A 20,869-nucleotide genomic window follows, 5' to 3' on the forward strand; every position below is an offset into this window, starting at 1 on the left:
AGACCCTATGACAATACATTCTCAGTGAGTAAAGCTTCACATTTCCCTTTTCCTCTTCTCTATCTCAGATTGGCCAGTTGGATGTGTGTCAGGTATCTGCTCCAGCCCAACCTCCCACATCTTGTCAGAGAAGCCTATCTTTACCCAACGGAAGCACATGATTCAGCAGGTACTTGACGTGTGGTCTCCTAGGAAACAGCAACCAGGTATCTAAACAATTCATTGCTGACTGACCACATCTCCAGCTGCCAAATGTTTCCTCTAAATGAGTACTCATTTTAGTCCAAAGTATCAGGGTTCACTTGAGTCCTGGGACTAATGATGGAGTGAGATCTTCAACCAGGTTGATCCCCACCAGCCAGAAAAGTTCTAGGCATTCATTTTGGAATTCTGAGTTGGTTTCTGGGCATTCTTTTCAAGCTAGGTTACTATGTAGAAACTAGCCGTTAAGTGTCTACAGCAGCCACAATGACAACTTTCTGGCTTTTTGCCGTTGGTAATTTCTTCATAACCACTCAAAGATAAAAGAGCAAGACCTTTCCAGCATCCATGTATATATTCATCATCTGTTAGCCATGTCTAGTTATGTTATCTAGTCTTATATAAGGTTTGTACCAAGCATTGAGAATACAAAGATGAATAAGCTCTCATCCTGAAGAACTCAGTCGAATGGGAAGAATGGCTTTCTAATCTAGTGAGTGTTCTACAGGAGTACATTTCATGGCAGGAGCATGAACAAAAACCTGCAGAAGGAAGATTGGATATGAGAGAAGAATTGAATATGCTTTCACACAAGGAGTAAGACATGTAGAGTTGGGTCTTGAGAGGTGAATGGGAGCTTGGCAAAGAAGGGGGTCAAGTCCATTTCTGGGCTGCATGCTTTTTTTGTTATTGCTATTTGAAATCACTTCTCCACTGTGAAGTTAGGCACAATTCATTTGCTTTATCCTCAAGCAACTTAAGGGTACAAGTAAACATAGTAATAGACATTGTTTGGTTATAAAATCACCTGGTTGGGATGCCTGGATGGCTCAGTCAGTTGAGTGTCTGACTCATGATTTAAGCTCAGGTCATGATCTCAGGGTCTTGGGATCCAACCCCATATCAGGCTCGGTGCTCAGCAGGCAGTCTGCTTGAAATTCTCTCTCTCCCTCTCCCTCTGCCCCTTCCCCTGTTCGCAAGCACCCTATCTCTCTAAAATAAATAAATAAAATCTTAAAAAAGAAGTCAACTTGTTAGTCTCCCCAATTTCTCCAGACATCTCTTGTCACTACAACCCTCCTTCCTCTCTGTTCTCACCTCCCTCTGGTGAGTCTTACCCAGTTGAACCTGCCTAGTCATCCATCTTGATTTTTGATAAAGTTAACATTTCAAAATCTTTCTTTCTTTCTTTCTTTCTTTCTTTCTTTCTTTCTTTCTTTCTTTCTTTCTTTCTTTCTTTCTTTCTTTCTTTCTTTCTTTCTTTCTTTCTTCTTTCTTTTCTTTCTTCTTCTTTCTCTTCTCTTATGTTGGGAAATAGGCATTGTGGTCTGAAACCAACACCAGAGGAAGAAGGGAGTTGTTTTCTATGTTCTGTATCAGTTACACAAAAGTAATGCTGCTCTCATTCTATGAGTCATCTGTGAACATTTTTTTAGAAGCATCAATGTAATTATAGAGAGTAGCAGAAACAACAAATTGTATGTGTATGGCTTTCCTCCTGTCCTTCTCTCTCCTCTCCTTTCATCCTGGGTTCTCCTTATTTGTATACCTACCAGAAGGTGCCCATGAGGGAAAAACAATCAATTCACTGGCTTGCAGCAGGGATTGATGCTACCAGAGGGTTCAAGTTCAAATCTTTTGTACTTTGGGAGTTACAGTCATTGATTAATCCTTATGTCTGATTATCATGGAAAATTGAGTTAACCAGACATGTTATTGCTCTGAGATTGGGGTCGTGGGAAATTATTATGTCTTGTGGCTACAACAGAGTGTATATAATTCTAGCCCTTCCCTCAAATAAAGGCCACTCAGCCATAGACAACATCCTTGCTCATCTTAAAGAGCCCCTCATTCTCTCTGACTCCCACTGCAAGGATTTAGGGTCTTCTTGCTACTCAGAGTAGTCACCCCCACACCCACATTACCAATGTCTTTCTCTACAAGTCAGCTGCAGTTCAAATCCAGGACTAACTTAGATACTGAAAACATTTTAAAAAGCAAATCTGAACTTACTATTTAACAGGAAGTGAAAAGAGAAGAGGTGAGATTGGTTTAGGGACAGCCCATCAGGACAGACAAAAGGCATTCAACTCTGTCCACTCATTCTCAGTCTCTCTATTCTAACAGCTTGCAAAGTCCTCGGTGACACTGCATAGTCTCTCTTCCAGTCTCACCTCTAACACCAAGATGCACAATTTTCCTGAAACCAACCTATGGGACTCTTCAGAGGCACAAATTCTAGAACATTTCTTCTTATAACTGTGGCCTGCTTTATTCTAGTTCCAACTCTGAGTCTCTTCAGTCAAGCAATTGTTGTCATTTAACATATATAACAGCTAGAAGCAAACAAGAAGGTTGGTAACAAACATTCAGATAGCACTCCATGTGAATCTGTTCAAATGTGTACCTGAGACATTTTATTCCTTTTTAAAATGAATTTTAAACTTTATTTTTAAAATTTTAAATAGACTCTATGCTCCACATGGAGCTCTAACTTACCTCCCCAAGATCAAGAATCACATGCTCTACCAACTGAGCCAGCCAGGTGCCCTAAAACATTTGATTCTGATCATAAAGTGCTATAGAGCAGAAAAACCTCATCAATGATTAAAACCTAAAATTTCCAATTTTAATGGTATGCCCTCAGAGTTCAACAGAAAACATTTAAGTAACTTTCAATTATCAATCATTTTAAAGGAAAGTAGAAAGCCATCATTGGTCAGGGATTTTATTTTAGGTGGCTCACGTAGAAGCATGGTCTGAAGATGTACAGTATTGTTCAATAGATTGGAAATCCTTCTCTGACCAGATATTTACCTGACCAAATATTTTTGTAGCCAAAAGAGAGGATACATGATTTGCTACCATGCTGGATAAAGGGACGGAATATTTGAAACGGGGATTGCTCTGAAATACTCAGGAAGGAGTCTTGCCTTGGGTTCATGTGCAGTGTGACTCCCACACACCTTTCCCACCCCATGGAGTGGCCAAGATTGTGAAGTGGCCTCTGCCTTAATTCTAGGATCACATTGCTACTGAAAAAGTGGAGCAAGGAAATGAATGGATTATTTAGGTAATTCCCAAAGAAATGTGCTCTGGATGAAGTTCAGACTGTTTCAGAAGTTAGGTTTGCCTATTGTTAGGTTTACCCAGAGACAAAAACAAGAATGTGATAGAAATGATAAAGTATACCCATCTTTAGGAAACCAAATCTCAAAAATCAAAAGATTATATTGCTTTCAATTTTTAATTGATATATCTTTCACATTTTGCATTTTATTTTAATGCAAACTGATACCTAGCTGAGATTTTCAAAATCCTAGATAAAGTCCTAATTTCCTTGTGGTCACATAGAGGAAAAGAATTTCTTGGACAAGACTTGACATATATAATTAGGATCCACTCAGATCCACTAAAAGCTAAATGCAATGTTTATTTTAAAATGTCCTAAGGTTAGGACCTCGCTAGCAAGTTTTTATTGCTGAGCTACAACCCTATGTGAGAATTGGGGTTTATAATGGAAATGCTGATGCGTCACCTTAATTATCAGATTGCCACCGGGCACCAGCATAATGAAGGAATTTTCTTATTTTTGCACAAGGAATACTAATTGAAGCGGGGAGGGGGGGCGGGGGGGGGGAGGATTCTCCAGGCTGCACTGCAGTAAAATGGTGCCATCTAAAGGAGAGGAGGGCAAAGCCACATGTGTGGCAGTTGTCAAAGGAGCAGCAGCCCCTGGACAGCTGGATTTTTAACTCAAAAAAGCAAACTGAATTCTCCTGTGTCCCAAAGATAGCTGGGCACTCGGTGGAGTCAGAGATGGGGCAGATGCTCCTGGTTTCTCTGGAATCCCCTCCACAGGGGACTTCTCATGTGACAGACGACAGAGAAGTGAGTGACATGGGTTGGGCAGGGCAGAAGGGAGGGAAGAGGGGAGGCAGGAGGGAGGAGGAGGGTGGCAGGGGGAGAGAGGAGAATGAGAGGTGAGAAGACGCGGGGAGAGGCTGATTTTGTGGCAGAGACTCTGCTTTCAGAGAGGCAATATAAAATTTAACTCTCAGGAGGTCTCATTTGTACATATAAGGGAAGTGAAACAGATAGAATAAACACCAAACTGGTACCATCAGCAAGCCACAGAGCAAGTCTACCTGGACCGTGGCATTTCTAGAAGCACAAGGTCCTGAGTCGAATAACGCGGTGGCTGTTTCCAGAAAGGGAAGTGTTCATGCATTTGTGTGAAGCGCCTCCTATAAACTCAGGATCCACTGAAAGGCTTAGTACAGTCCTTCCTCCTCCCATTCTGCCTGCCTGTTAAGCAGACTTGGAGAAACAAAACACACACCCTCACATCCTCACATGCGCATCCCCCCTCAGATGCAGAATTCCCATTGAAATTCTCACTTCACCCACTTCCCTGCCTTGACAGTGTGATTTCCCAGTGCGTCAAAGATTCATGTGAGGACCTGAGCAGCACTGAGAAACCCATTGGGTTTTTAACTTTAACTCAGAAAAACAGTCTCAGTAGAATGAGCCCCTTTTCATAAGCCCCTTTTCATAAGCCAGAGAAAACTTGGCTCTTGCTGTCCTGTTTCATGGAAATATATGGGAAACAAGTGCCACTTGGTGACCAAGGGGTATTTATAGATCTGAAAATACCCTTGCTTGAACTGTCATCTACACCCTGGAGATCTGGTTAACAGCACTGAATGGATGTGGGGTTTGACACTAAAGATAGCATATCCAAAAAGGCTCAGAATCCCAAATGTGGCAAACCACACAGTACATTCCTTGAATGGAGGGCATTTTTATACAACCAGAATAGGGGCCGCTGTATAATTTTAGTCATTCTAACAACCAAATTGACCCACCACAAAAGCTCAGGTGGAGGAATGCACTACTACCTTGCTAGGATGGTCTGCAATGCTGACTTGCTTGCTCATTTCCCTGCTGGTTCAGTTGTATTGTCTAGACACAGCCAGCTTGGGGTTTTCCCCACCATCAGCTACAGTCAGGGGTGGCTGGGGCAGGACTGCTTGCCCTTCCCAGAGGTCAGAGCCAGTGGGTCTGGCTGAAATGTCTCCTATTGATTTAGGAGAAGGGAAAAAAGGATATCGCTTTTGGCTTTTTAAACAGTCAGGATAGAAATGATTCAAGTCAAAAGTAAAGTAATCTCTTTTGAAAATGTATACTGACATGTAAGATTTGAGCTTTTCCTGCAAACAGAAGAAAGCTCTCTGGAGCCTTTAAACTATAGGAAACCAAAGTGAGATTTCTGTTTCTCCCCCTGAAATTTTTTTAATTTTTTTAATTTATTTATGATAGTCACACACAGAGAGAGAGAGAGAGAGAGAGAGGCAGAGACACAGGCAGAGGGAGAAGCAGGCTCCATGCACCAGGAGCCCGACATGGGATTTGATCCCGGGTCTCCAGGATCGCGCCCTGGGCCAAAGGCAGGCGCCAAACCGCTGGCCACCCAGGGATCCCTCCCCCTGAATTTTTTGAGAGGAGGCTTTGGCTTTAAAAATTTGCCTCAGGAGCCCTGGGTATTGTATGTAAGTGAAGAATCACTGAATTCTACTCCAGAAACCAATATTGCACTGAATGTTCACTAAGTAAAATGCAAATTGAAAAAGTAGCCCGGGTGGCTCAGCGGTTTAGTGCCACCTTCAGTCCAGGGCATGATCCTGGAGAACCGGGATTGAGTCCCACATCGGGTTCCCTGCATGGAGCCTGCTTCTCCCTCTGCCTGTGTCTCTGCCCCTCTCTCTCCCTCTGTGTCTCTCATGAATGAATATATTTTAAAAATCTTAAAAAAAAGAAAAAGTAAAAGTTTCCCTCTGTCCATGTTCTAGGAGTACAATCTACCACCTTTATATTATACAAAGTGCATCAGAGAGGAAGAAGGGAAGGGAACAGTTACTGAGCTGGGGATGTATTTCTTATTGTAGAAAAAGCCTGACACTGCTGGGATTTAAGGCCCTACGGGAGATAAGGAGCCTCTGCTTTGTTTCCTTTGAAGGGGCTAATAACACTTAGGCCAGAACTGAGAATACTTGCAGGGTTCTTTGAAAACCAGTTTAGTAGTAAATGAATTTGGGAGATGCTGTTTAAAGAAAGCTAAAAAGGTTATTTTACCATAGGACTTTTTAGAGTTTTTCTTTTTAAAAAAGATTTTATTTATTTATCATGAGAGACACATAATAAGAGAGGCAGAGACACAGGCAGAGGGAGAAGCAGGCTCCATGTGGGGAGCCCGATGTAAGACTTGGTCCCAGAACCCTGAGATCTCCATCTGAGCTCAAGGCAGATGCTTAACCACTGAGCTACCCATGTGCCCCCTTTTTAGAGGTTTTAATCTGTGAAAGTGCCTGTGACCTTACAGGTGGGTCTATGAATAAGGGCGGTCTTCACATTTAACACACAGCACTAAAGGTGCTGGGAGGCATGTGTGGGTGCTAATGAGGCATGCTGATGGGGCAAGGGGCTGATGTGGCTGGCTAGGGGCTTGATAGCTGCTGATGGAATTATCTTGGCCCACAACACTGAGCTACAAAATGTTTTTGTAGAAATATTAACATAACAGAGAGCATAGGACACACCAACACAAGGGAAGAATGAAAGGCTTCCATTCTCCCAACATGAACAGTATGGTGGCCAAAGGAGCCAAGCTAGCCACGATGCTCTAGGAGGGAAAGGAGGAAACAAATGTTCTGAGCTTTTTAAAACTATCTCATTAGCTCTGTTACAAGTATTATTAGTTCTTTTTTAAGATTTTATTTATTTATTCATGAGAGACACACACACACACAGAGAGAGAGAGGCAGAGACACAGACAGAGGGAGAGAAGCAGGCTCCATGCAGAGAGCCTGATGTGGGACTCGATCGAGGATCTCTCCAGGATCACGCCCTGGACTGAAGGCGGCGCTAAACCACTGAGCCACCCAGACTGCCCATATGAGGTTTAAACATTAGGGACCTTAACTTGTAAAATTGTCCAACACTTGGCTTTATGGAAAGGAGAGTGACCCAAGAATGTCAGGTGGGCTGGGCACACCAGAGACCATGGTTTTCCGTGAACATGACGTGAGAAGGAGTCATTACAAGGGGCCCATGAATCCATATGTGCTCCAAGCGTTATTCATAGCCTGAGCAAATAATATGTCTTGAGCTAATCTGCACTACTCTGTTTCAAACATATGTAAATACTGTTGTGATTGATAAAACACAATGTGAACATTTTGCTGAATTCACAGGATGTGTCTCTCTTTAGGTATTTTTTCAGTAGGTAAGACTAGAGATAGTATTATTAAATTTTTGAATAAGCAGTAAATTCACATGGTTCAAAAACCAGAAAAATGTCATAAGAGTCAGAAAAAAATCTCTCTCTCCCATTCTTGTCGACCCCCATCAAGACTCCATACCTCTGATTGGATAATACTTATTCTTAGTTTCTTATGTAAACTTTCAGGTTTTTTTGCAGCACACATAAAAAAGCATTAAAATGTAAGCTTTTGTTACCCTTTTCTGACAAAATGAGTGTCATATTTTTACATGCTACTCTCATTTTTTTTAAGTCTGGTACAATTGCACTGGTATATCTCCTGTCTGTTGGGAGAGACTTCTTCATCCTCACATAGACCCTAAAGTCAAAAGCTCTCTGAATCTTGCACTATTAACAGGGTACTTAGTCTTATGTATTACACTCCACTTGTTTCTTCCCCTTTTCATCGATGCCCATAGAACACGTCTGGTGACACAAGGGCCCAAGACTCCATCACTTATTTGTGACTGTCTATCCCATCTGCCTCCAAGGGTGGACTAAATCCTTCTGTCTCCTGTGGAATGACAAGATACCTTATTATCCTGAATCTCAGAACCTATAAAGGAGCTCACCTCATAATTTTCAATTCCACTAGGGCAGAGGGTCACCAATATGGTCACAGTTATTACTCTAAACTAGTCCAGGTGAGCCAGATTAAAATATTACACTGAGAATAAGTGATGTGGAATTTTAGTTCTCATGCCTGATACTCTGGACATTATTCTCTGGCTGATTTAAAAGGAACAAGGAGCTAATCCACCTGTATGGTATTTAAGTGGGCCTCTTGGTTGAGGGAGAATTCAAGCAGCATTCATTCGAATCCTGTTGATTGCCAAAATTCCAGCTATTGCAGAGGTTCTGTAAAGTACAGATGATTGGGTTCTAGTTGGACCCAGGTAATTCTGACCCTTGGGATCCCTCAGGGTGGTGACAAGGCATGATTATTTCTAAGCAACCCAGGTGATTTCAATGATACCCCAAAAAGGAAGATGCTCAGGTTAGTCTCATGGCCTTCAGAGATGTCATGATAAATAGGAAAGACATGGAAAGTAACCCTTTCTCCAAATATGTGTCCAGCTTGGTTGAACCTCCTTTCAGTATAACTTTGAAGAAAATAGATTCATTTCTAAACTCATGTGGTTCATAAATATAAATGTGTCTTTGCCAAAGTACCATCTAGACATGGTGGAGAAAGAAATTGAAATAATGGAGGGTCAGAGGGTTTTCCAACTAACAGAAAAACACTCCTTTTTTTTTTTTTTTCCTTAGGACTGATGAATAAGATAGAGAAAGTGAATGGCTTGATCTGGAGCTGGAGCTAATAGAGTGAAATTAGAAAGAATATTCAGTCATAAGAGAAGCTGAACTCCATGACCAATCATTATGGCTCTCACAGGCACCAGCAAGGTGGCCCCCTATCTAAGCTCACTCCTCACATCATTTGGTAACCTTAGAACCTGATATGCTACAGAGCCAGCAAAAATGGAAATCCACAGAGGTCAGAGTTAGGAGGATATTTCCACAGATGGGTGTGGGAGAAGCCACGGTCTTTATTAGAAGACACATGAGAGTGAAATAGTCTGACAGAGGACAAATACTGAATTCATAGGTTGGTGGTTGCCCAAATCAGGGATAGGAGGCATGAGACAGGTGAAGGTGGTCAAAAGGTAAGAACCTTCAGTTATAAGAATTAAGTCATAGGGATGTCATGCCCAGCATGATGACTGTAGTTAACAATATTGTATTATATATTTGAAAGTTGCTAAGAGAATAGATCTTAAAAGTTCTCATCAAAAGAAAAAAATTGTAATTATGTTGAGGTGATGGATATTAACTAGATTTATTGTGATGATCATTTCCCAATGTATACAAATACCAACTCATTATGTTGTACACTAGAAGCTAATATAATATTATATGTCAATTATAACTCAATAAAACTGAGGAAGGGAGAACAGATGGTGAAAAGAAAGGGCACAAGAATACTTGAATGTGCATCATGAGTGTGTCAAAACCTATAGGAATCACTATATTTGACCAAAAATACAAAAGCAGATGGCAGATAATATCATGTTGTCCAGGGCTATTTTTAGTGGATTTAGTGATTAATTGCAAAAAATGGTTCCAATTCTTCCCAACTCCCTGTATTTGCATGTTTTATAATGAGACTTTGAAGGTCTTCTTATCAAGATGTGAAACTTACTTCCCTCCCCCTTGAATCAGGGCTGGCCCTATGACTCACTGTGGCCTATAGAATGCAGCAGAAATGTCAGAGGGTCAGAACGAGTCTAGACATTAAGACACTGTGTCTGTGACTCACTCTTTTGGGACCAGCTACTGCCATGGACACATACTTGGGCTCACCTGCTGGAGGTTGAGCGACCGTGTGGAGCAGAACTATGCCATCCCAAGGGTTCCCATGAATAATATCTAAGACTTCAAGAGACATAGAAACAGCCATTGAGATAAGAGGAAACCCGCCAGAAAAGGCTGGGGTAGGGACATTTCAAGAAAATTGTGGCTGATAATGTTGGCTGTCATTGAAAGCTCAAAAATGGTGGAGACAGAGAAACATCCATTGGATTTAGTGTCATGGAGATTGTTGGTGAGCTGGACATGATTTGTCTCATTCTTAGTGGTATGATGATGACAGAGGTCAGGATAGAGCTGTTCTAAGAGGGGAGTGAGGAGAGTAAGACGATGAATGTAGTCTCTGATGAAACAAAGTAAGATGTGATGATATTGTGTTGAGAATCATCCCCAGAGAGGGAGGCAATTTTGTTATAGGAAAGAGAGAGTTGCATGATTGCAGGGCAGAGCCCTTGAAAGACAAGAATTTGGGAGCTCAGCAGACAGCCAAACTCAGACTTGTTCACTGGCTAACTCTAAGGGAATATAAGTCAAAGTGCTTTGAGGCTATACAGTGCTTTCAGGCCTGTGAAAGTTTATTATTTTTCTTTGTTCCTATTAACTTTTTAACACTGGACAATGCTCATCTTTAGTAATAATTATGTAGAGACTAACTTTATGGTGACTAACCTGGCAGACACCATATGGTTAACCATATGATCAAAGTTAACATCGCCAATAATTGGACCAACCAACATAGGTGACTCTTGATATGACACATCAAGAACAAAATATAACTGCTGTCATTCTCCTGGCAAAAGTGCATTGGTTAAATTAATAATGAGGAAGTATCAAACAGTCACCAAAGTAACTAGGCTGCCCCCTTCAAAAGTGCCCAGATCATAAAAAACAAATATACACTAAAGAAACATTCCAGATTAAAGAAGACTAAAGAATCATGACATTGAAATGCAACATGTGGATTGTATCTTGGACCAGATTTTTTTTGTGTGTCTCTAATATAAAGGACAATTTGTGATAGATAAATAAGGTCTCTAAAACAGATAATTATGTCAATTTTAATTTTCTCATTTTAACAATTATGTTGTAGTTCTGTAAGATAATGTTCTTCGTCATAGAAAAAGCATTCTCAAGCATTCTCAAGAGTGATGAGGCATTACATCTGTCCTACTCTTAAAGTATTCAGGGAAAAAAAAACATACAGCAGAGTTTTAAGGTAATCCTCAAAGATTTTCACACTCTGTTGTACATGCCTGTGTAATGTATTCTCCTCATAAGTCTGGGCAGAACCTGTGAATATGATGGAATACCATTCTGATGATTAGACTACTCCTCAGTTAATTCTATGTTAATCACAAGAGAGATTTCCCTGGGTAGGTCTGACCCAATCAGGTGAACCCTTTAACTAAAGGTAAGCCATTAGAGAAATGCTCTCTCCTGCAGGAGGGCATACTGACATGCTGTGGGAAGGCTCACATGGTAGAAAATGACAGGAGGCCTCTAGGAGCTAAGCATGATCTCTACTGTTACCTATAAGAAAGTAGGCATCTCAGCCCTACAAAGACAATAAACTGTCTTAGTGGTCTGTTAGTGACCACTAAGCTTGGAAGAGGATCCTGAAAATGAGAGGAGATTATAGCCTCTGCTGACAGGTTGATTGATTTCAGCATGGCCAGACCCTAAGTAGAGGACCCAGTGTACTTGTATCTGGACTTCAACCCCTGGAAACTGGGAGGCAATATATGTATATTGGTTTAAGTTGTTAAATTTATGACAGGTACTTACATAGCAATAGAAAACTAATAATGATATCTAAGCACATATGTAAAAATATTAGCAAATAGAGAAGAATTTACAGAATTTCTCTGTACATTTTAACAACTTGTCTATAAATATGAAATTATTCCAAAATAAAGCTTTACCCAAGACTAACCCATAGGAGGCTTACCATGTGCCAGGCAGGTACTGTTCAAAGTATTTTAAAATACATCAATACATTTGAACAACCGCTTCCTCCAAGACTTAGGTATTACCAGGATTCTTGTTTTTTCGGTAAGAAAACTGAGGCTCAGAGGGTTCAGGTGACATGCCTGAGGTCACACAGCTAGTAAATGGCAGAGCTGGAATGTGCATCCAGTTGAAAGTTTATACTCCTAAACCCTGTGCTGTAGTGATTCAGTGTCACTGAAGTAATAAAATTCCGAGGAAGCCATTGGACAAGGGGAATGTGATTGAGCGTAATCCTGGAATCCTCTGCAATCCATGAGGAATCATTTATGCCTTACTTTCTGTTTTTATGTTTTGTACAAGTGTTTGTAGTCATGGTATGAACATCACATCAGAAAGACAACATTGGAATTTAACCAACAGTATATTTGACTTGTATCGATTATTTTAAATATTAGCAAATATATTCATATACTATAACTTGCCTTATCCCCCAAGATACTTAAACCTTCTTATAATAAATACATCAAGCGAACAAAAGGTAAGTGGATGAGAAATATAATTATAAAGGAGACCAAATTGGACCCAGGGTTAAAGGAAGAACATAAAAATGAAAGGATGAAGTTAGCACACTTCACAAAAGTCAGTCCAGACTATACTTTCAACCCACTAGCACACCGATTTCATACATTTCCCATATTTCAAGATTTGGATGAAGTCACCCAAACTCCATTGTGAAATCCAGCCTCCTCAAAATCCATCTGACCTCGGAGAGGCAAACAGTGAGTAATTCAAAAGATTTTTGAATGAAAGTGTCAGTTTAAGATCCTCAGCATAAAACATACCTACAAAGCCTATTTGCAAAGTAAATTTACTCTGGATTCTTGATACCTATGAAAGTTTTTTCTATTGTATTTATTTAAAATTACAACAGTTTACATTAGAAACAAGCTCAAACAATTAAGGTAAAAGATAAATAACTGCATACAGTTTAATTTTACAAAATGCAAACATACATCTTTCATTGTTCCATTATCTGAGTATTAAGCGCCACATAATTGCACAAGGCTTTTTCAAATGTCTTAAAGGCTCTAAAATTACAGAGTTGACTTTGGTGAAATAGTCTTTATTTTCCTCCATTATTATACAAATAATTGACCACCGAGATTAAATTTAAATCAGAATTGGATATGTCCCCTACAGAGTTCATTTCTCCTTTACAGCTAGAGGCTGGTGGCTCATGATGGCTCCAGGGTCTTACTCAGGCTCTCTCGTAGGACACACAGGAGGGGTCCAAGTGTCCATAATTTAGGATGATTCGGCTGGGAGGAATCAGAGACCCCTAAGACCACTGTGACCTCACAGGAACATTTACGTGAGACAGTCCAGCTTCCAGCTAGCCCAGGGTAGTGCACTCTGAGAAATGTCTCAGCTTGGGAGAGACCACGGATAGGGAATGGAGGCCTGGGGTGGAGACTCTGACCCAGAGGCTGGTTGTCTGCCCCTGGAATTCTGAACCCTGCCTCGTTCCTTGCTGCCTCCAGAGGTACTGCAACCCTCTTTGTGGGGGCAGAAGGTGAGGAATTGAAAGGGAGACTCCTTTATCTTCATCCTGGAATGAAAAATTATCGATCCCTATAATTGCTCACTACACCTGAGAGGAGGGCAGAGGAAAACATTTTTACATTATTTCTTCTTAAATTAAAACAGACCATGGGTTTTTTGCTGATACATTGAACAATGAAAATGGGAAAAGGGAGAAAACAATTTGAGTAAAATTTTCTCCCTTAGTAATAGTTAACAGTCACCACTTTTAAGTCACAGGACTCTGTGGTAGGAGAATATTTTCACAGTATATTCAACTTTTAGAAACCTGATCCGGTGACTCACAATTAGTTCTGAAACACTATCCCTCCAGCTCTATTTCTTTGTACCATAACTCTGAGCTATTTACCTGTTATAATTATAAGGGGAAAAGGGGAGAGGTCGAAGGGGCCCAAGGAGGTACAGAGCTCCCTTGTTAATATGCTGAAGGTCAGAGGAGGGACACAGGTCCCTTCCTGGCCAATATTAGGGCTCCTGACACAGGACAGCAAGGCCTGCACAAAGGGAGAGGCCGAGTGCCTTCAGAATGGACAGACAGCCCTCCCTGCTCAACTTGTCAAGCCTAGTCTCAGCTGGGAGAAAAGTATCCAATTTCATGATTGTTCTTCCAGCACATGGGATGGGGCCAGGTATGCTATGGGCGCTCTGTGCCTTTTGACTGAATGAGTTAATAAGGCCAGAATTTCATAATTTGCTACTGTTGTTCTTGAGTTTGTTCTAGTCCAAGTGCAACTATAGACCAAAGTACTTCGAGGTGTTTTGAAATTGTTCTTCTCCTCCTCCAAATATGTATGAATGTCTAACTTCTCTGCCAGATGCTGGGAATGCAGGGTGAACAGGGAAGGGCAGCTGCTCCTAAGGCTTCCAGAGTCATGTAGATAACCAAATACTGAGAGCACCATGGTAGACTTGACCAGGTTTGTGAAGCACACTTGGGTTGAAATCCCAGTCTCTGGGATTGAACTTGAGTTGAAATGTTAAGTTTTGTGACCCTCGGCAGGTTACTAATTATTTTTGATGCAATCCCCTTAGCAGGACTAATGATGATGTTAAGTCATAGGTTGTTTGAGGATTCAGTGAGTTATTAATGTAAAGTACCTGGAGGGCTGCCTGGCACATGGCAATCCTTCAGCCAGTGGTGACTGCTGTTTTGTAACAGCTATGCAAGCTCAGACAGAGAAAACTGGCTGAGTCTGTTTATGTAGCTTAAAAATGGGTATAGCAATACAGGGATCCCTCAGATCCCTTTTATCAACACTGGAACATCCTTGAAAATAGAAAGGCACAGCCCTTTACCTACTTGGCCAAAAAACTCTGAAGTGTCATTTACAACCTGGGGTCTCAGAGGGTCCAGGCTGAGGTTAGGGTTTCACCTGAGAGCACACTTGAGCTTGGCTCCCTTCCCTTCCCGTCCTGCTCCCCACCCCTTTCCTAGTTCTGGTGGGAAAACGTCCTTAATAAGCTACTTCCACCAGGACCCTAGACTCAGGATCAGAGAGCCTGAGAGAGCCTAAGTCAAGGCTACACCCAGCTGATACTGCTTATGTAACAGATCCCAACCCAATTCATGGTGCTTGATTGTTCATCAGTAATTTCAAGATGCCAGATGCTTTTCCTAAGAAGTAGGGCTGACTCAAGAGGCCAGGGGCCTCAACACCAGCCCTCTTGTAGTTCTCCTCCCAAAGCCACTAGTACTTGCCATCTGCTGACCCAAAAACCATGAGGACTTTGAGTGCCTTATTTGCTCCTTGTAGCCACAGCCCTGCTCAGAGCTTGTCCCAGAACTCCTGGACACTGAATTTGGACTGAATGAATGCACAAATGCTACAAGCATCTCACTGTTGCCAGCTCAAATAAACACGAGGAGTGGGCATTATGATCCTCACTTCACAGATAAAAAATAGAAGAGACTGAGTTTCTCGTCCAGGGTCACATAGCCAGCCAGAATCAGAGCCAAGATTTAAGGTTGGCCTCCTCAGAAACACATTATTTGAGCCTCAGCTGTGCTCTTCCCATGAGCTCCTTTGGCCTGGGAAGTGTTAAACATACAGACTCCTGGGCCCCATCCCAGATGCACTCATCTGATCTCTCCCAAGTCTGGAAGTGCCAAGAGATTTTTCTGCCCACCAACATTTAAGAATTAGGGATGGGGAAAATAGGGAATATAGGATGACATCCTAACTGCTGCTTTGTTGAGATAGAACTATATTAATTCTCATTATAAAAAGCACACACGGTATTGACTCTATGACCAAGACTGATGCTTGGCGTCCTGGTGTTTACCATACAAAATGGGATGTGTGCATGCTGACATATTGTTGGATTTGGGGTCGGGGTGGGGATGATCCACTTCCGAAGGAAGTTACAGCAGGTCATTGCCAACAATGATCTCCTGCATCTTTTGTCATGGATTTCCACAGAGACCCCGTTACCTGGTATTAGCAGAGCCACCTTAGCACAAACTTAGGATTTGCCAGCTCTGAAACGACTCTCCATTTCCACTGCCTTAGCATAGTCTCGGACACACCCACAGGCAGCCCCCTCCCCTCCTGCTCACCTGTCTTTCTAATCAGCCTGATGTCAGCATGCTGCAAGAGGGTAGCAAATAGATGGTCTTTAGAGACTCTGAAATTGAGGTCACCTTTAGTGCTTTCGCTAATTATTCCTTTTTGTCCAACATTTATTTTTGTCCAACAACATTTAAGTTGTTCTTCAGTCTATGATTTTGCCCTTTTATAAACTATTGATTTCTGTATGGAAACGATTATTCACAATGATAATACAGTGGCTCCCTGACTCACTGCTGTGTAGTAAGAAGATAGTCTACTATTGACTCCCCAGGAGATCATCCAAAAACACCTGTCAAGAAAGCAAAGTTCAGTTCACTCAACTTGGGCATCTTAGCCCTGTCTGAGAATGACCAAGTCACAGGAGAGCATCTGTAGGATTTTAGAGCCTAGGCCATTATGACAAAGCTGCTAAGCTTTGAATTGGTGGGGACAGCAAGGCGAGCGTCTTGAAATGAGTCTGGTTGAGCAAGTGTAGGTCTTAATTAATAAACTTTTTAGTTGATGTAGGGTCTTATCTTCTAGGAATAGAAATGCAACAGCAGGATGGTGAAAGAGCACCAGGTTCAGTATTGTTTAACGGATGTCAGGAAATCAATCCTCTTGGTTTCAGTTCTCAAGAGGAATAAATGATATGCACTGGGTAAAAACAGAATTGACCTCTGAGAAAATGTTCAGGGGCATGTGTTCAACAGCCACAAACTTTAAACTCTGATGCACCCACCTTCGCAGATCCCCAAGTTCCTATTGATGTAAACATGACAACACAACATGGGAGCAATAGGAGGTACCCCAGCCTCCAAACAGCACAGACACAGCACGCTTAGCTGGTGAACCTGAGGACCAGGTGAGGATACCCAAAGATGAGTCCCCAGAGAAGCAATGGTGGAAAGAAGCTTCAGCAAGTGGCATAAATGACAGCACTGACCAGTATTCCCCGGACTGGGCTGCTGACACAAGGCTAGAGGTTCCTAAACCACACAGACTCCAAGGGGAGCATGGAGTGGTGATGCTGAATGAACCCCTGTTTCTTTGAGACATCAAACAGAATGATGGCTCTTGGGCATAATAGCTGTCAATCAAGATAAAGAAAATTGGATTTTTCATATATTGCTCTTGTGCCCTAACTTTGTTCAATATATATATATATATATATATATATATATATATATATATAAGAGAGAGAGAGAGAGAGAGAGAGAGAGAGAGAGAGAGACTGAGATCTTATGGCTGCTGCAGAAGTGGACCTGCTCTTATGCCCTAACTTTGTTCAATATATATATATATATATATATATATATATATATATATATGAGAGAGAGAGAGAGAGAGAGAGAGACTGGGATCTTATGGCTGCTGCAGAAGTGGACCTGTGATAAGGATTTTGAGAGCAGGGGATTGATCTGGAAGAGGATCCCAGTAAGCACGGTAGAGGGTGGGGTGGAGGAAGGAGAGAATCCAAGATGGGCAGCAAGACAAGCCTCTGGGAAAGGAATGCACCAAGAGTGAATCAAATGGGAGGCCTTGTTCTCAGGAGGTTTGTACTCACACGCAAATTAAAACAACAGGAAAAGTGCACTTCAAATAGAGTAACTTGAAACAAGTAGGATCTTTTGTGGCAAAAGAAATGCAATCAAATAGCACACCTGCCCTTTCTTCTCAGCTGGGCTTTGGAAACTGTTTGCCAAGGTTCAGGTTTGGGTCACATTATTGACTTTTGAGGTCTCTACTCAGATGTCAGACTCTGGGTAAGACTTTCTAGCCTCTTACATATTTAGCACAAATGGCATGGGGGGTGGAAAGAGGAAACCAACTATTTCTCTTTTTCTCATTCAACAAGAATTGTGCTCCACCACATGGACGGTGATACTTTCTCCTGCATCACCATTGGGTCATTGGCACAAAGAAGCAGAAAGCAGGAGCTTCTGGTTGCGTGGGATCCCTGGTAAGGGAAGCATGGGTCATTAGGAGAAGTGATGCAATTATCTCAAATTCACTCCCCATTGTTTCTCTCCCAGGTGGGCTTTAAAAAACTGTGGGCAATTCTTTGTTGTCCAAAAAACAGATGTTAGAAAACATGACAATCAGATTGTTGCCTATACAGATTGTTGCCTCATTGACAAGAATTCGATAATGGCCAAAGGAATACTTTTTGCATTTAGATTAACGTCCCATTTCTGTCCTCCTGTTTGGTGAAAGGCAAGTGTCCCCCCACCCCATCTGTGGCCTCTGTGCTTTCTCTCCTTAAAAAAGGAATATTAGGCAAACTGATGTGGGATGGAAGTGGATTTTTTTTTTTAATGAGTGATGAATTCAGTCCTATCTCCATCTTTCAGGGTCCATCAGAGTGAGGACTTTGAGAAGCCGACATTCTCTAATATCAAAGAAAGTTACCATGAGGATTGGTAAACAAAATGACCAGGGCAGAAATAAAAACAGTCAAATAACAAAGGTTTTCCTTAAAGAGTAACTTCTGGTTAGATGCCATTTATTTTATTTTTTTTAGATACCATTTAATCAGAAAAATAAATTAACTGCAAAATCCTGTGCAAACACAAACTCTCAGGTACTCAGAGTATCTGGGCTTCCACTTCTTTGTCCAATGACAGCTGTGATTTTCCTTCAAACTCCTGGACCACACGCAGGTCAAAGGCAAGAATGGAGCTGATGTTTTCCTTTTTTTTTCTGAATTACTACTCGCTTACACTCACTTACTTTTAGCTCTTCATTCCAAAGCAGCAATCCTGGATATTTTTTATAAGAAATGCCTGTGTTTTATTTTCTCCAGTCTTGAAATCCTGGAAGGCTATCTGGATCAGAGCACAGGACCCAGGAAAAGCAGGGAAGGGGCTCTCCTGCCCTCTGTATGCATTAGCAGAGGAGTAGGCTAAGTAAGGCATTGCAACAAAAAGACCACGAATACAGTGGCTGGTATGAGCTGGAAGCTTTTTACTCTTTAACTGAATGGTCCAGGACAAGACATAGTGTTTAGGTAGGCAGTTTTCCATTCTCAAGCCTGCCTGTCCTCTCTGAGGGCATGGGGGCTGCTTTACTCTATAGCTCTGGCCAGTGAGAAAGAGGAAAAGGCTCCCTCCCGCCCTCCAAGGTAACGATCACTTCTTTTCTGCTTGCATCCCACCGCACAGACGTCAGTTACGCGGCCGCAGAACTTGCAAGGGAGTCGAAGCCATGTTTGTACCTCTGACTGAGGAAGGATTGAAATCGACAACTTGGAGTTTTCACAAACTGCAGAGAAGACAGGTATATCAAAGAGCTGTCACTTCATGGGTAACTCTGGTCTCCTGGTAGTAACAACCTAGAACCATTGCATTATGGTACTCAGCTCTGGCTGAGTACCAGAGTTGTAATGTATACCGGGGCCTGCCATGAGCCTGGCATTGCAGAGGGATGCACACAGAGCATGCTATGTAAACCCTACATAGGGCGGTGGGTAGGGATTCAGAACATCTTGCTTCAGGGGAATATGAGAAATGTGGTCACTTCATACATACTGATGTTCTCCTACTTGTATATTCCTAGGTTGCTTTCCTTGCCATAATCCCATCAATTTCCAAAGAGTACAAAAGTCCTTGAAGAAAGAAGCCTATAGCTGTCAAAAAGATGCAGGAGTCATCTCAGGTGAAATACTCATTTGCAAGTCAGTAGAAAATCAAAGCACTCTCAGAAAATAGAATCCATGAGTGATATGGGGGAAAAAAAAAGAAAACAAAGTGGCCAAACTTTCCTCCAGAACCACAGAATGTGATATAATCTCAAAAATCTGCAGGTGTTTGGCTATCATCCTAAATAGCCCTGCCTCCTTTTCTATAGCAGCTCTTAGAGATTTTTTTTTTTTTTTTTTGCAAGTGATAAGGAGCAGGGGAAGGTTGTCTCAGTTCAGCTTTCCAGCAGTTGTTTCATAATACCTCTCTGCCAACATGCACATTGTTCCCTCTTATTCTTTCTAGTCAAAGAGAGACCACAGTACAGGCTTCAGAAGCCTTTGTGTTTCTCTGTTTTTAAATTTGGGAACAGCTGTATCCCTTGCAGGCTATTATAAAGATGCTGCCAATGGCTACTAAGGCGCATAAATAAAGTATTGTCTACATAGAAAATATCCAGGTGATATATTTTTATCCAGGTGAATTTCCTAGCCTATCCCAGTTCCAGCAGAGATTAGCCAAAGCTTTGCACCAAATGGAAGAGATGATCTTAAGCAGACCTGGACTATTCATCTCTGAGAGAAATAGCAGATGTGTAAATCATCAGAAGGTGAACTGCACAAAGCATTTTTTTTTTATAAATGTGTTGCATCCCTGGATTTCTGCTGTTTACTCTTGAGCAATTGTGATTTTGAAAAAATTTATCCTCCTCTGTGAGAGTGATTCACTTTCATTGTAATAGAATGAGATACCACATAAAAGTAGAACTAGGAAAAAGACAGTCATTCATACTTTTATCCAGAATTCCAAACTCTTGTGTACATGGTTTTTTTTTCATTCTATTAGAATAAAACTTGTCAGAGTGAATGTGTTTGTTTCCTTTTCATTTAACATTCTAACATAATTATTGTCCATATTACTCTAATTCTTTTGTAAGCATCACTCCAAATTTTTCCTGAATTTCTCTGGAAATTTCATCCTGCACTGATGGATCCCCTTTTCCCATTCTGGTTAGCATGGTCTCCACTCATCTATAGCCATCCTACAGCATTCCAGAATGCCTCCCTTCCATGCTGCCACCTTGATTCCTGAGGCTGGCTCAGGTCCACTCAGAGTGATGGGAAAGGAGCTCTGACACAGTGGAGGGCTCTCACACAACAAGGTGTGGTTTTGCCACCGAGTGACCTGGGACAGGC

General features: G+C 41.6%; 1 long non-coding RNA gene across 2 annotated transcripts; it reads left to right on the top strand.

Annotated features, from left to right (window-relative positions):
* The first annotated feature begins 214 nt into the window (after positions 1 to 214).
* On the top strand, positions 215 to 20,532 carry LOC144298769 (uncharacterized). 2 transcript variants are annotated; one of them, XR_013365654.1, is made up of 4 exons: positions 215 to 798; positions 17,852 to 17,956; positions 19,158 to 19,272; positions 19,552 to 20,532. It is a non-coding gene; the product is annotated as an uncharacterized LOC144298769 (long non-coding RNA). The 2 variants fall into 2 exon arrangements; XR_013365653.1 differs by having other exon boundaries at positions 215 to 694.
* Positions 20,533 to 20,869: the final 337 nt, after the last annotated feature.

This window comes from Canis aureus, chromosome 26, assembly GCF_053574225.1.
Source record: "Canis aureus isolate CA01 chromosome 26, VMU_Caureus_v.1.0, whole genome shotgun sequence".
In the NCBI taxonomy this organism is placed as follows: Eukaryota; Metazoa; Chordata; class Mammalia; order Carnivora; family Canidae; genus Canis; species Canis aureus.